General features: G+C 46.3%; 1 pseudogene; it reads right to left on the bottom strand.

Moving 5' to 3' along the window:
• LOC144753602 (uncharacterized) overlaps positions 1-8,241 on the bottom strand; it is a 70,109-nt pseudogene extending 61,868 nt beyond the window's left edge.
• Positions 8,242-13,281: the final 5,040 nt, after the last annotated feature.

Genomic DNA, 13,281 nt, shown 5'->3' with positions numbered 1-13,281 from the left:
GCAGGGTATGCTCAGACGTGAGTCCCTTGTTCACTTGGCCACTGGATTCAAGAGAGCCTGGCTGATGAGGATTATGAATCCGAAACCGGTCCCAGGATGCTTGTTTCCGGTCCAGGGAAGACATGGCTTGGCAGTTCAGGCTGGACTGTTCCCATAAGGCACAGGGTCAGACTGATTTGCATATAGCCATGTCTGAACTGGGGTGGCTGAGTGAACTAAAGAATGGTGATGGATTAAACCCAGATCAGTTGACTGGGGGTGAGTGTTTGATTTATACAAACGCTCCGTCCATCATCCCCTTTTGTATCGCTTTGTTCGCCCTAAGTGTGGCAGGGTATGCTCAGACGTGAGTCCCTTGTTCACTTGGCCACTGGATACAAGAGAGCCTGGCTGATGAGGATTATGAATCCGAAACCGGTCCCAGGATGCTTGTTTCCGGTCCAGGGAAGACATGGCTTGGCAGTTCAGGCTGGACTGTTCCCATAAGGCACAGGGTCAGACTGATTTGCATATAGCCATGTCTGAACTGGGGTGTCTGAGTGAACTAAAGAATGGTGATGGATTAAACCCAGATCAGTTGACTGGGGGTGAGTGTTTGATTTATACAAACGCTCCGTCCATCATCCCCTTTTGTATCGCTTTGTTCGCCCTAAGTGTGGCAGGGTATGCTCAGACGTGAGTCCCGTGTTCACTTGGCCACTGGATTCAAGAGAGCCTGGCTGATGAGGATTATGAATCCGAAACCGGTCCCAGGATGCTTGTTTCCGGTCCAGGGAAGACATGGCTTGGCAGTTCAGGCTGGACTGTTCCCATAAGGCACAGGGTCAGACTGATTTGCATATAGCCATGTCTGAACTGGGGTGGCTGAGTGAACTAAAGAATGGTGATGGATTAAACCCAGATCAGTTGACTGGGGGTGAGTGTTTGATTTATACAAACGCTCCGTCCATCATCCCCTTTTGTATCGCTTTGTTCGCCCTAAGTGTGGCAGGGTATGCTCAGACGTGAGTCCCTTGTTCACTTGGCCACTGGATTCAAGAGAGCCTGGCTGATGAGGATTATGAATCCGAAACCGGTCCCAGGATGCTTGTTTCCGGTCCAGGGAAGACATGGCTTGGCAGTTCAGGCTGGACTGTTCCCATAAGGCACAGGGTCAGACTGATTTGCATATAGCCATGTCTGAACTGGGGTGGCTGAGTGAACTAAAGAATGGTGATGGATTAAACCCAGATCAGTTGACTGGGGGTGAGTGTTTGATTTATACAAACGCTCCGTCCATCATCCCCTTTTGTATCGCTTTGTTCGCCCTAAGTGTGGCAGGGTATGCTCAGACGTGAGTCCCTTGTTCACTTGGCCACTGGATACAAGAGAGCCTGGCTGATGAGGATTATGAATCCGAAACCGGTCCCAGGATGCTTGTTTCCGGTCCAGGGAAGACATGGCTTGGCAGTTCAGGCTGGACTGTTCCCATAAGGCACAGGGTCAGACTGATTTGCATATAGCCATGTCTGAACTGGGGTGGCTGAGTGAACTAAAGAATGGTGATGGATTAAACCCAGATCAGTTGACTGGGGGTGAGTGTTTGATTTATACAAACGCTCCGTCCATCATCCCCTTTTGTATCGCTTTGTTCGCCCTAAGTGTGGCAGGGTATGCTCAGACGTGAGTCCCTTGTTCACTTGGCCACTGGATTCAAGAGAGCCTGGCTGATGAGGATTATGAATCCGAAACCGGTCCCAGGATGCTTGTTTCCGGTCCAGGGAAGACATGGCTTGGCAGTTCAGGCTGGACTGTTCCCATAAGGCACAGGGTCAGACTGATTTGCATATAGCCATGTCTGAACTGGGGTGGCTGAGTGAACTAAAGAATGGTGATGGATTAAACCCAGATCAGTTGACTGGGGGTGAGTGTTTGATTTATACAAACGCTCCGTCCATCATCCCCTTTTGTATCGCTTTGTTTGCCCTAAGTGTGGCAGGGTATGCTCAGACGTGAGTCCCTTGTTCACTTGGCCACTGGATTCAAGAGAGCCTGGCTGATGAGGATTATGAATCCGAAACCGGTGCCAGGATGCTTGTTTCCGGTCCAGGGAAGACATGGCTTGGCAGTTCAGGCTGGACTGTTCCCATAAGGCACAGGGTCAGACTGATTTGCATATAGCCATGTCTGAACTGGGGTGGCTGAGTGAACTAAAGAATGGTGATGGATTAAACCCAGATCAGTTGACTGGGGGTGAGTGTTTGATTTATACAAACGCTCCGTCCATCATCCCCTTTTGTATCGCTTTGTTCGCCCTAAGTGTGGCAGGGTATGCTCAGACGCGAGTCCCTTGTTCACTTGGCCACTGGATTCAAGAGAGCCTGGCTGATGAGGATTATGAATCCGAAACCGGTCCCAGGATGCTTGTTTCCGTTCCAGGGAAGACATGGCTTGGCAGTTCAGGCTGGACTGTTCCCATAAGGCACAGGGTCAGACTGATTTGCATATAGCCATGTCTGAACTGGGGTGGCTGAGTGAACTAAAGAATGGTGATGGATTAAACCCAGATCAGTTGACTGGGGGTGAGTGTTTGATTTATACAAACGCTCCGTCCATCATCCCCTTTTGTATCGCTTACACCCCAGTCAACCAACAACCCAATTTCTAACACCACTTGTTGAAAGATGGAGTATGGCATGTTTCCATGATGAAAATGATCTGCAGAGTCCACAAGTCCACCCTCAAGGTCGCCACCCACGCAGATGACACCCTCAACACCGCCGAACACCTGCACTTCCGGATCCACACCGACCCCAACACCACCCTCAGAGGAACACTCATCTACAGACCACCCGGACCCCAAACTCAATCCAGCGACTCCAACGCCGACCTCGCCAGCACCCACGCATCCACCTCCACGGACTACATCCTCCTCGGGGTCCTGAACTTCCACCTCGAGAACAACAACGACGCCAACTCCACCACCCTGATCGACAACCTCGCCAGCCTCGGCCTCAGACAACTCCTCACCGCACCCACCCACGCCGCTGGCCACACACTGGACCCCATCTTCTCCACAGGCACCCACGTCGCCTTCAACCACACCACCAAACTCCACTGGACCGACCACCGCTGCATCCATTTCACCTTCAACAAACCAACCACGCACCACCACACCCAACAGCTGCCTCGCCGCTGCTGGCGCAAAGTCACCGAAGACCAGCTGATCACCACCCTCGCCCAGAACCCACCCACCAACCCCACCATCCCAGACGCCGCAGCCCGCAACCTCAGACAGTGGATCGACGACTGCGCCAACACCCTCGCCCCACTCAAGAAACCCTCCAACAACCACGCCAGCAAGAGAGCCACCTGGTTCACCGACAAGCTGCAGACCTCCAAACGTGCCTGCCGGAAACTGGAGAAGATATGGCTCCACAAATGCACTCCAGGCAACCACGCAGCCCACAAGGACGCCACTCGCAGACATCACCACCTCATCCTCCTTCAAAGACCCTCTGGATAACAACGCAAACTACAGCAAAGAGCTCTTCAGCATCGTAAAGGAACACTCCAACCCCAGCGCCAACGACATACCGCCCTCACAAGAACTGTGCAACTCACTAGCCATCTTCTTCCACTGCAAGATCGATGACATCCATGACAGCTTCAACACCATGACCCCACCAACTACGCCAGACCCCACCTCCCCTGTGAACACCACCAGCGCCAACCGCCTGACCTACTGGTCCAACGTCAATGACGATGAGACACGCAAGGTCATGAACTCCATCCACTCAGGATCCCCGTCAGACCCATGCCCACACCACGTATTCAACAAAGCAGACGCTGACATCGCACCCCAACTAAGGAAGGTCATCAACATCTCCTTCGAAACAGCGACATTCCCAGAAAGCTGGAAACACGCTTAAATCAACACCCTCCTCAAGAAGCCCAAGGTGGACCCCAAGAACTTCCGGCCCATCTCCCTGCTCCCGTTCCTGGTGTAGGTCACCGAGAAAATCGTCAACATGCAACTGGCCCGCCACCTGGAAGACAACAATATCTTTGACCCGTCCCAGTCGGGTTCAGACGAAACCAGAGCACTGAGACAGCCCTCATCGCCGCCACAGATAACATCAGGCGCCAACTAGACAATGGCGAAACATTAGCCCTCATCTTCCTGGACAAAGAACAGCCATCTCGGACAAGACGGAAGTACTCATTCTCAGACCTACCGCCTCAGCCTAGGACGACTCCTGGTGGCCGACCACACTGGGAACAGCACCGACACCCACCGACCATCAACGCAACCTATGATTCATCCTCAACTCCTCCCTCTCCATGTCTAAACAGGTCAACGCCGTCTCCTCCTCCTGCTACAACACCCTCCGTATGCTTCGCAAGATCTACAAGTGGATCCCGACCGAAACAAGAAGAACGGTGACACAGGCCCTCGTCAGCAGCAGACTGGACTACGGCAACGCACTCTACGCAGCCAAACACCTACAACGACTACAACGCATCCAAAACGCCTCCGCCCGACTGATCGTCAACGTCCCCCGGCGCAGCCACATCACCCCCCACCTGAGAGACCTACACTGGCTCCCCGTCGACAAGAGGATCACCTTTAAGCTCCTCACCCACGCACACAAAGCACCCCACAGCGCCGGACCAGACTACCTAAACAGCAGACTCAGCTTCTACACCCCCACCCGCCAGCTCCGCTCCGCCAGCCTCACCCTTGCCGCTTTTCCCCGCATCCAACAAACAACCTCCAGCGGCAGATCCTTCTCCTATCTCGCCGCCAAGACCTGGAACACCCTCAAAACCCACCTACGGCAGACCCAAGACCTACTCACCTTCAGAAGACTGCTCAAGACCTGTCTCTTTGAGCACTAGCGGCACCCCCTCCCCTCAGCGCCTTGAGACCCTGACGGGTAAGTAGCGCGCTTTACAAGTACCCTGATTGACTGATTGAAAGATAAGAAAACTGGCAATTGGAGAAAGAAGGGATGAAAATGTGGGATTAGACACATTGAGAGAATGGCGTTGGAAGAAAGAGCCATGAGGCAGGTTAAAGACAAGCAGTCTTGGTATTCAGCAACCATGGCTTTCGTAAAGCAGCATCTGCGGATGGCGCTTTGGAACCTCACTTATTTCTGGTTTCACAACTTAAGTGCGGGTGCAAAGTTGACAACATCTTTACTTTTTAGGGACCAAAGATCACCGCATGTAAAGTCAAATTTTTGGTGCTCTGAAGGAAAAAAGGGGTAATACCTGAATCTGTAAGGTGGTCTGACCATCCCATTCCCAACATCCTTCACTATGACGGCAGCGTTTGGAGGAGGCGAATGGTTGTTCACGGCAGTGTCACCGACTGGGTAGAAATCTAGAACGTGGTAAAAACAGGAGGGACATGGTTAGCAGAAGCAAAAATTACTATACTGAGTTTAAGCTCAGAACGAGGTATGGTAAAACTATGGCTATATAAGCATTGTGCTTGTAAAATGATGTGAGAGCTTGTGAAGACCATTCTCTGAATAAAGAACGAACATCACAGATCTTCAAAAAACACGAGGATACTTCTCTTTAGAAAATGTTACAGCATTTAATGAATCTTGAGACCTGTTTTATATCTCACCTCTTAGTTGTATCTGTCTATTTATATTGTGAGCATTTATATTTACTGTTTTTATGCCTTTGCTCAAACCTGTATCTGGGACATTTGGTCCATGTTAGTTGTGACATGTATATTGGGCCGCACTGGAGCCACACAAATCGATGGATACAAATATAAATTGTTGCACATAATTGAATTTCCATAGATTCAGATAAAATAACCTTTAGTCTTCCACCCACCCTGTGATCCTAGCGATTGGCTGGGACTATTTGGAGAGTCTTTCTTGGAGGCAGGAGCATGCTGTTGCGGAGAGCCGTGAAGAGAGGACGATTGTAATAAAGCAAGCTCTAACTAAAACAGAAGGTGGTCTGCGGTCTACAACACACAGATAAGCGTTTAGTAGTAAGACGCTGTCATTTCCCTAGGGCAAGTGAGTCAGCGGCCTGAGTGCCCTGCCCTCGTCATCCCGTGGGTGGCCTGCCCATCTGCAAGTGGCAACACTGACTGAACTAAGGGTCGCGGCCATCTTCAACATATCATATTTATTAAATTATGAAACTCCTCTTGGGCTCGGGGCAGGCTTAGCGACGAAGTCTCACAGCCGCAACACAGTTAAACGCTGTGACTCACTCAGGAGACGAAAACAACGAGCGGCAGCTGCACCGAGTCCAGTAGTAAGGTAAATTAAAAAATACATCAATATCATCAATGCGCATGTAACGTGCGCAGCAGATGCTTGTAGAGCCGGCCCTGATAAGTAAGTGCAGGTGCTTAGCACTGGCACAAATTACGCACTGCTGATTTGTATTGTACAATCCATTTTTTTGCAGTTAAATGGGTGACACATTTCCAATAAGATTGTACCTAAATGGACGAATTGGATATTATCTGATGTTGCCAGTTTCGTTGATCTCTAATTAAAGGGAGTAATTGATGCACTTCATGTACAACTGGGGGGGAAATTTGGGGGAATAAGCGCTTTGGATGATTGGGCTAGAGAAAGTTGAGTTTTTACTTTGGAAAGAAGCCAATTTTCCAGCCGGTTGCCAGCGTTTATTCACTTTGGAGGGGATATCAATGCTTCCATGTAAACAGTTTTCTGCCCACTTGAGTCTCGGCTGTAAGTATAGTAAGTATAAATATATATAGTTAAACTGGATCTTTCTTACCTGCTTGAAAGGCCACTGGTCTCCAAATGGACACGTCATCGTTTGCCCCACTATCTTTGTCATTCCAGATCGCCTCAAATTGAGTGGTGTAGGCATAGATCAGTTTATCTGCATCATAAAGACAAAAAAGGAATCTATCAGAAAGAGATTGCATAAATAGATTCCATCCACCAATCCACACATACCCTCAAGGGTTCAAGATAGTGTTAACAAAAGACTGCAAAGTGTCAGGTTATGCTGTCCGGAGTGGCTGTCCGCCACTTTCAGTGGACAGTCAGGAAATGAGAAAGAGAGAATTCAATGACAATGTAAACCAACCTTCCCAGCAGGGTTCTACATTTGTGTATTTTGTTTCTCCAGATCCGTCATGTGAGTGCCAATGTGTAAGAACCTGGGTACCAGGCAAAGCAGGGAAGATCTAAGAATATTGTGGACCGAACCCCTCGCCTTGCTATGCTATTCCTCTAGCCATATTCTTAAAGTGGACGTGGTGCATTAAAGCAAAATATGTAACAATTGAGAACAATTGTGCTCCTTTGCCAGCTGGTTTCTCCCCCAATGAAACATCGATCTTATCTTTTTATTGGGTGCTATTTAAATCGAACTGTAAAAAGTTCCTGTCTGTTTGCATTTTTAAACACCTGTTCTCAACTTTTTACCAACTATTGGTGTTTTACTGTATGTCTGATTTTACTTATTTTATTTGATCCCCTGCAGCAATAATATGGATAATTTTGTATCTCGAGGTTTTCCACCCTCTGAGTTGTGGTTTTTAACAATTGCAAATTATGTTATTATTGTATATAGTGTATTCGATGTGATTTACTGGTGTCATCATTGATAAGATTTTCGATTTTTAAACTTTGATGAAATGAACATTTTTTACATCCTTCTGAATATAGTAATTTCATAGATTAACTCTTCTGATGAAATTTGTACTTTGTGCTGTACTTGCTTTTTTGACAAAATTGTCAAAATAAAGCTTTTGACAAAAGTTTAGCACCCATCAAAAGGAGGCATTAATGTGGTCCATCAAGGAGAAATACTTTAATTTCCCAGAGTTTTTTTGCTCGTTCTCTGTGTGGTGAATTCTGAGGCACAAATAGAAGGAGCAAAACACCACCATGGCGCATGAGTGTCTGAGTTGGTGCACTGCTGCGGTTTCAGCACCAGCGCTAGGGAGAGCGCAGGGGAGGACCGTATTCTTGTAAATACAGCACATCCCTGCTCTTTTTGAATGACGCAGCTCGGTGCAGCAAAATTGCTTGCTGGCTGCGGCTGCCTCTACTTACTGTTACTCGTTCACAGTAAGTTTGCCTTTGACCCTGTACAGCGCTCCGATTAATTTAGGTTCAGTTTGTGCTATATATACACCACATACATACATAGATACATCTTACCTGAGCTAGATGCTGAGTGAGTGAAAAGGATGCAGAGGAACATCAGGGGCAGCACAGAGGAGCCTCCCATCCTGGCCAACGGGTTACTCTGAAGATATGTCTAGAAAAGAAGGAATGGATTTAAAGAGGAGTTTTAAAGAACAAAAGGAACTGAAAAGGGTATCTGATTCATGAATGCAAATTGAGGCATTTTTTAATGTATCGGCTTTTGACTGCTAAAATGTTATTTACTATGTAGTAAGCCCATTTGAGGTATCTGTAAAGTTAACTGACTGCTAAAGCGGGTTAAGAAATGGATTATAGGAAGCTATTAGGCTGGGGCATGCTGGAAGCGCTCCTGCCAAACTGCAATTCTAATCCACATCATGTATCAATGGTTTACAACCGTACTAGTGGTTCCAAAACATTGAAAAGGCACCGAGGGGGGCAACTGATTCACAAAAGGGGTCCTCTTTGAGCCATTTCCTGATGTGAATTGGGTTAGACATTTCAGAGGGTGCAGGAAGTGGACATACTTTCTTTAAGAAAGAAAAGCAGCTCTGTTTAAGAAAACTGGACTGGTTAAATAAAAAAAGGTTTCTATATTTAAAAGCAATCGCAGGCATGGTGCTCTGTTGAACCTTGCAGGACACCAGCACTGTGATTGTGACCAATTAGAATGAGTTGCAGTTTGCGACCTCTCTAATTAATATTAATTATGTGAGCCAGATTGCGAACCACTCCAATTCCTTGTGTTTACAAACTGACCTATTAGTACATAGGTTGGTGCACAAAATGAGTTTGTAGTCACAAAATGCAGAGTCCCAGATTTCTAAATGCTGCCAGTGTGAGTACTAGACAATGTTGGTGGCAGCTCGTATGGTAAACAAGCACGGAAGCACCCCAACAATTCACTCATATAGATGGAGATCTCCTTTGAAAGAGAAGGATTTATTGAATAAATGCGCCTAGTTTTGATAGCTAGGAAAAGCTTGCGCATTAAATACATGACATTTGTGAAGCGTGTTAAAAGGGTGATTGGTGCCAATTATGTTTTGCAGCTTGTCCTCTCTGGCTATTGACAACGACATTAGGCAACATGAAATTAGATAAAACAGTTTCAGGAAGAGGGTGTAAAAAGAGCAGAAAAACGTGAGAAAGAACCAAAATGATAACTTATTGTGATTGTCCGGCGACTCTCAAATGTAGATTAGCAAGAATGTTTTTTTTTTAAATGCAAAGCTGTTTTGAGTCGATACAGTTCATGGAGTGTCTTTTAAACAGTGGAATGTGAATTCAATCTCAGTCAAGATTAACCGTCGACAACATGAGCAAAAAACACAAACGTAAAAGGCACAAATGCAGTCCAAGTATCAGTCCTCAATCTTGTCTTCTTGCTTTATTCCAAGGTTCTTATACGTCCATATTATAACCTTCCTAACATTTGTAGTTCAAGCCACACCCATGCCGGGGTATGTGCTGTTTATGTTTTTCGCTCAGGTTGTCGACTGTTAATCTCTATATTACATGTTGACCCAGGTCTTCATATTTACAGCGCAGGGTGGTCGCTGTGCGATAGCCTTTGAACATATGTGCACATTGGAATATTTAAAGTGCAGAAACGTGTGCACTACTCTGCGCGGACTTCCGCTACTGCCTCTCCTTGCCAAGTTTACTTCAATCTCAGTCAACTTTAGCAGGGTTATTATCGGGTCCACAGACTAACGATCATTAATTGGGATTCAGAATCCTGAGGCACGTGACTGCTTTTTCCTCTCAAAAATCACATTAAGAGATTCCATTTTCATATGGTGATGGTCGGGCGTCTTTCCAATTTTTTCAGTTTCATTGTACATCAGAAATCCAAAATGTTTCTACCTGGCTGAAAAGCCATGTCCATGTCTATGAGCTGGAGAAAAGTTGTGACTGCTACCCTCGGTTATTTCAATGTATGCAGCCCTTTCTGAGCCTCTGTTGCCAGAGTCAGCACCAATTATAAGCCATGAACCCCGCAGGGGGAGAAGGGGGGGGGGGGGCACTCGGCCAGGAGGCCTATAGCCCTGACCCTCCTGTGACACTCACCGGGTCAGGATGACGTGCCCGGCCCTTCCCAGCATACCCCTGCAAATGGTACGTCGTCGCGCTGGACTCCCAGACAAGCCTTCAGAGTCCGGCGGACAAACCACGTAGCACACGATCGCGACAGAGCGAAGGAACCAGTGGCTCCCCCTCCTCCCTAGTACAAGATGCATGGCCCCTGACTCGAAAACCGTTAGCCCCAATAAACACACATCCCTCCTGTCCTGTGTTCCCCCTACTAGGCCCAAAGCGGCCATTGAAAGGGGGGGCAGGGCAGTAGACTAACCTCGTGGTAACTTTAACAGCGGTCGGCTCAACGGCGTGGGGGTAGTAGGCAAAGAGGGCGCCTAGAGGGCGGCGGGGAGAGGTATATGTACCTCATCCCCGCCACCCCTCCCCGGAAGTGACGCGGCACACCTGGACCCCTCAGGGTCCCAACCACTAGGAGACTGCCTCCTGTGGCACTAAGTAGGCCGCCCTTTTAGTGGGTCTCCTTCGTCGACCCCGGGCAGCCTGCATTTTGTTGCTCATCTATTGGCATCACTGAACGGCAAAGTCTAAAGCAAACACATACTGTCAGAGTCGTGGATACATTTGCCCCCACCGTCCCTGTATTTGGCAAATGCCATTGCAAATTGGAAAAGAGTAGCATTTGGTTTGTAGTTCTAACCTTGTTTCTCCACACTAGCATATTCATTTTCACTTGATACTTACATGGTTTCTTGTGATAACCCCGTGTGCGTTTCTAAAAATTAAGTATCATTTATACCTGTTAGGAATTCTCCATTCAGCCAAAATAAGATGGATTGTGGGTGTGAGAATGAACATGGAGCAGCATGGCCCATCAGGGTTTCCAAAGCAGTGGGCGTGGATGATGGCCTGTTTGAAGAACCCGGAAGAGAATCCTGATGTCCGAACCTTTAAAGGACCGTAAATATTTGTTCAGCTTTTAATTATGAATGTGCTGTTGTGTAATTATTATCCAAACACACAAGGGTGCGAGCACAAAGGAAACGTTCTTAACTTTAACATTGTTTGGTTAACCTCACAGAAACGTGCACCGACCGGCCTATTCTCACGGGATTTAAGACAGGTAATCGTCTTCAAGAATGTGGTCTTTGAAATAAAGAATAGTGGTCATGGACTGTGTTTAACTTCCCATTCAGGGCATGAAATTACTAGGCACATTGGCTCTTTTTCTTGCAGCAAGAGGTATCGGCTCTAACTGCTCCATGCGCAGTGCTTAGGGTTCCTCTTGCGTAGGACAGACGACAGGGCATTATTTTTATGTGACTAACTCTTCCAGAAAAATATAATCCGAACTCTACGACCAGTTTTAGACCTGATAGATAAGCAAATGCAAGGGCTGTTAAATAAACACTAAATAAACAAGGACAGCTGCGTGAAGCTGAAATAAGCACTTCATCAACAAGAACAGCAGAGTGAACTTTTCTTCTGTTCAGAGAACCAGTCATGCAGCTGTATATCCCACCATGTCAAGGGTTTTCAAGCGATTTATCAAGGTAGAAAACAGGAGGATAATATTGGTAATAGAGCTGCACAAGATATCACAGGGAGTCAGAGGATAATAGAGAGGAAAGTTGTGCACAAGGTGGCAAAAAAAGTCAAGACTTAGAAAGGAAAACCCCTCAATTCAGCATGCACAATAACTAACATCCAGAACGTTCAAGACATAGAGAAGCAATATTATAAGTAAAGGGAATACGTGATAAAGAACTCAGAAGCTCAACAAGGTGCAACATAAGCTCAATACGTTCCTCACCCACAATTGTTGTTATATATACTGACTACAAAAATACCCACATTTAAGATAAATTTGCAAAGTTACATTCTGTGGAGCAGATAACTTTTGTAATCTTATAAAAGCAAATAAAAGGATATGAAAGCTACACAGTGGTCAATAAACACCAGCTAAACTGTCAGTTATGCCCACGAATCTCAGTGATCAAAAAGGGAACTTGCAAGACAGTAACAGCAAGGATGCAACACTATATACACTGCAGCCACTATTAAAGGGCTAGAGAGAGATACTGTTTTTTAGGAAAGAAGGCAATTATAAGCTGGGCCATTGGAATTACGCAATTCTGCAGACTGCGGAGTCTCTCACAAAATTATGGATTTGCCACATAAATCACCATCTATTGCATAATTTGCAGATTTTAACTGAAAAAATTGTTTCTAGCTCAAACGGATTGTAGAACGCCCCTTGTCGACCCACTTTGTTTCTCCATTTTTAGTTTGATATTTTATACGTTTTAGCAGACTTCGTTTTAGCGCTATTATTTTTACATGGTTTATTTCTGAGACAACGCTGTACATGCTGATTGTTTTTAGACAGCCTTCCCTATGACATAATCTGTACACTTTGCTCGGGGACAGCTTCTAACATCCAGACACATCATCGCATCAGAGCTGTACCTCTTACACAATTGTTTTATTATGTAAATAGTGGACTGTCTCTTTACAGGTCAGAGGGGTACTCCAGCCCAGGTGGTCCAGGAACGAAGGTTGTGTTCAACATGTAGCTCAGCTAATGGTGATCTTTCATCAGGGAAGGATTCTAAATCCTACTTTCCGGCCAGGTCATCCTAATATGGTGTTCCAGGCTAACCTTAAAGATCAGGCAGAGGGTACACTTGCTATGCTATCTGAGTTGGGGTAGTGATAGGTATATATTCACTGAAAAAAACATAGGTTTTACAGATGTTATAGTTAAGAATTAGCATTTAAAAAACTTTTGAAATTCAGTAACAAACTTTAGGTTTCAGGGACGTTATAGTTAGTTGGACATTTGACTCATATAAAACCAGATACATTTTCCCTTTATAGTTTGTTGAGCTAGCTATAACTCGCGCGCACGCAATGCACTGCTGATGACGTCACATATTACATCACTCATGACATGGTCAGTGACATCACTGATGACATCTCAAATGACATCACTGATGACATCATCCAGTGAATGTGTGTTTCTGTAAAGTTTAAATATTTGTATATGTATCTATGCCAAGGTGTATTTGAAGAATACGTG

The sequence above is a fragment of the Lissotriton helveticus genome, chromosome 5_1 (genome assembly GCF_964261635.1).
Source record: "Lissotriton helveticus chromosome 5_1, aLisHel1.1, whole genome shotgun sequence".
In the NCBI taxonomy this organism is placed as follows: Eukaryota; Metazoa; Chordata; class Amphibia; order Caudata; family Salamandridae; genus Lissotriton; species Lissotriton helveticus.
This window is presented reverse-complemented; position numbering and strand designations above follow the sequence as displayed.